This window comes from Carassius carassius, chromosome 43, assembly GCF_963082965.1.
Source record: "Carassius carassius chromosome 43, fCarCar2.1, whole genome shotgun sequence".
Lineage (NCBI taxonomy): Eukaryota > Metazoa > Chordata > Actinopteri > Cypriniformes > Cyprinidae > Carassius > Carassius carassius.
In genome coordinates, this window is record NC_081797.1 from 26,090,675 (window position 1) to 26,093,174 (window position 2,500).

The following is a 2,500-nucleotide window of genomic DNA, read 5'->3' on the forward strand; positions in this document are numbered from 1 at the left end:
CTGGAATTATTCCCAGGCAGTCTACCATCCAAGTAGTAACCGGTACCAAACATGCTAAGATTCGGAGATCGGGCATTGAATCTTTTTTTTTTTTTTTTTGCAAGATTATTATATAATTTGTGAAAAATTTCCAAAAAGCTTACAGCACCTGGTATTCCCAGGCGGTCTCCCATCCAAGTACTAATCAGGCCCAAACCTGCTTAGCTTCCGAGATCAGACGAGATCGGGCATAGCCAGGTTGGTATGGCCGTAAGCGAAAACTGCTGCAAAGAGAGGGCTATTTAAAGATCAGCCACTCTAATCTCCAGTACATTATATAAGTCGGGAAGAAAACCCAAAAGCTTACAGCACCTGGAATTATTCCCAGGCAGTCTACCATCCAAGTAGTAACCAGTACCAAACATGCTAAGATTCGGAGATCGGGCATTGACTCTTTTTTTTTTTTTTTTTGCAAGATTATTATATAATTTGTGAAAAATTTCCAAAAAGCTTACAGCACCTGGTATTCCCAGGCGGTCTCCCATCCAAGTACTAACCAGGCCCAAACCTGCTTAGCTTCCGAGATCAGACGAAATCAGGCATAGCCAGGTTGGTATGGCCGTAAGCGAAATCTGCTGCAAAGAGAGGGCTATTTAAAGATCAGCCACTCTAATCTCCAGTACATTATATAAGTCAGGAAGAAAACCCAAAAGCTTACAGCACCTGGAATTATTCCCAGGCAGTCTACCATCCAAGTAGTAACCAGTACCAAACATGCTAAGATTCGGAGATCGAGCATTGACTCTTTTTTTTTTTTTTTTTTTTTTTTTTTGCAAGATTATTATATAATTAGTGAAAAATTTCCAAAAAGCTTACAGCACCTGGTATTCCCAGGCGGTCTCCAATCCAAGTACTAACCAGGCCCAAACCTGCTTAGCTTCCGAGATCAGACGAGATCGGGCATAGCCAGGTTGGTATGGCCGTAAGCGAAAACTGCTGCAATGAGAGGGCTATTTAAAGATCAGCCACTCTAATCTCCAGTACATTATATAAGTAGGGAAGAAAACCCAAAAGCTTACAGCACCTGGAATTATTCCCAGGCAGTCTACCATCCAAGTAGTAACCGGTACCAAACATGCTAAGATTCGGAGATCGGGCATTGACTCTTTTTTTTTTTTTTTTTGCAAGATTATTATATAATTTGTGAAAAATTTCCAAAAAGCTTACAGCACCTGGTATTCCCAGGCGGTCTCCCATCCAAGTACTAACCAGGCCCAAACCTGCTTAGCTTCCGAGATCAGACGAGATCGGGCATAGCCAGGTTGGTATGGCCGTAAGCGAAAACTGCTGCAAAGAGAGGGCTATTTAAAGATCAGCCACTCTAATCTCCAGTACATTATATAAGTAGGGAAGAAAACCCAAAAGCTTACAGCACCTGGAATTATTCCCAGGCAGTCTACCATCCAAGTAGTAACCGGTACCAAACATGCTAAGATTCGGAGATCGGGCATTGACTCTTTTTTTTTTTTTTTTTTGCAAGATTATTATATAATTTGTGAAAAATTTCCAAAAAGCTTACAGCACCTGGTATTCCCAGGCGGTCTCCCATCCAAGTACTAACCAGGCCCAAACCTGCTTAGCTTCCGAGATCAGACGAGATCGGGCATAGCCAGGTTGGTTTGGCCGTAAGCGAAAACTGCTGCAAAGAGAGGGCTATTTAAAGATCAGCCACTCTAATCTCCAGTACATTATATAAGTAGGGAAGAAAACCCAAAAGCTTACAGCACCTGGAATTATTCCCAGGCAGTCTACCATCCAAGTAGTAACCGGTACCAAACATGCTAAGATTCGGAGATCGGGCATTGACTCTTTTTTTTTTTTTGCAAGATTATTATATAATTAGTGAAAAATTTCCAAAAAGCTTACAGCTCCTGGTATTCCCAGGCGGTCTCCCATCCAAGTACTAACCAGGCCCAAACCTGCTTAGCTTCCGAGATCAGACGAGATCGGGCATAGCCAGGTTGGTATGGCCGTAAGCGAAAACTGCTGCAAAGAGAGGGCTATTTAAAGATCAGCCACTCTAATCTCCAGTACATTATATAAGTAGGGAAGAAAACCCAAAAGCTTACAGCACCTGGAATTATTCCCAGGCAGTCTACCATCCAAGTAGTAACCGGTACCAAACATGCTAAGATTCGGAGATCGGGCATTGACTCTTTTTTGTTTTTTTTTGCAAGATTATTATATAATTAGTGAAAAATTTCCAAAAAGCTTACAGCACCTGGTATTCCCAGGCGGTCTCCCATCCAAGTACTAACCAGGCCCAAACCTGCTTAGCTTCCGAGATCAGACGAGATCGGGCATAGCCAGGTTGGTATGGCCGTAAGCGAAATCTGCTGCAAAGAGAGGGCTATTTAAAGATCAGCCACTCTAATCTCCAGTACATTATATAAGTAGGGAATAAAACCCAAAAGCTTACAGCACCTGGAATTATTCCCAGGCAGTCTACCATCCAAGTAGT

The 2,500-nt window shown here is 42.4% G+C and overlaps 7 non-coding genes across 7 annotated transcripts; all 7 read right to left on the reverse strand.

The window, feature by feature from the left end:
* Nucleotides 1-136: 136 nt before the first annotated feature.
* Nucleotides 137-255, reverse strand: LOC132125650 (5S ribosomal RNA). The gene has a single exon (XR_009427044.1). It is a non-coding gene; the product is annotated as a 5S ribosomal RNA (ribosomal RNA).
* A 232-nt stretch (nucleotides 256-487) lies between these two features.
* On the reverse strand, nucleotides 488-606 carry LOC132125805 (5S ribosomal RNA). Its single transcript, XR_009427188.1, has one exon. It is a non-coding gene; the product is annotated as a 5S ribosomal RNA (ribosomal RNA).
* Nucleotides 607-848: 242 nt separating this feature from the next.
* On the reverse strand, nucleotides 849-967 carry LOC132125841 (5S ribosomal RNA). The gene has a single exon (XR_009427223.1). It is a non-coding gene; the product is annotated as a 5S ribosomal RNA (ribosomal RNA).
* A 232-nt stretch (nucleotides 968-1,199) lies between these two features.
* On the reverse strand, nucleotides 1,200-1,318 carry LOC132125570 (5S ribosomal RNA). The gene has a single exon (XR_009426966.1). It is a non-coding gene; the product is annotated as a 5S ribosomal RNA (ribosomal RNA).
* A 233-nt stretch (nucleotides 1,319-1,551) lies between these two features.
* Nucleotides 1,552-1,670, reverse strand: LOC132125701 (5S ribosomal RNA). Its single transcript, XR_009427091.1, has one exon. It is a non-coding gene; the product is annotated as a 5S ribosomal RNA (ribosomal RNA).
* A 228-nt stretch (nucleotides 1,671-1,898) lies between these two features.
* LOC132125726 (5S ribosomal RNA) lies at nucleotides 1,899-2,017 on the reverse strand. The gene has a single exon (XR_009427114.1). It is a non-coding gene; the product is annotated as a 5S ribosomal RNA (ribosomal RNA).
* Nucleotides 2,018-2,248: 231 nt separating this feature from the next.
* On the reverse strand, nucleotides 2,249-2,367 carry LOC132125571 (5S ribosomal RNA). Its single transcript, XR_009426967.1, has one exon. It is a non-coding gene; the product is annotated as a 5S ribosomal RNA (ribosomal RNA).
* Between the last annotated feature and the right edge of the window lie 133 nt (nucleotides 2,368-2,500).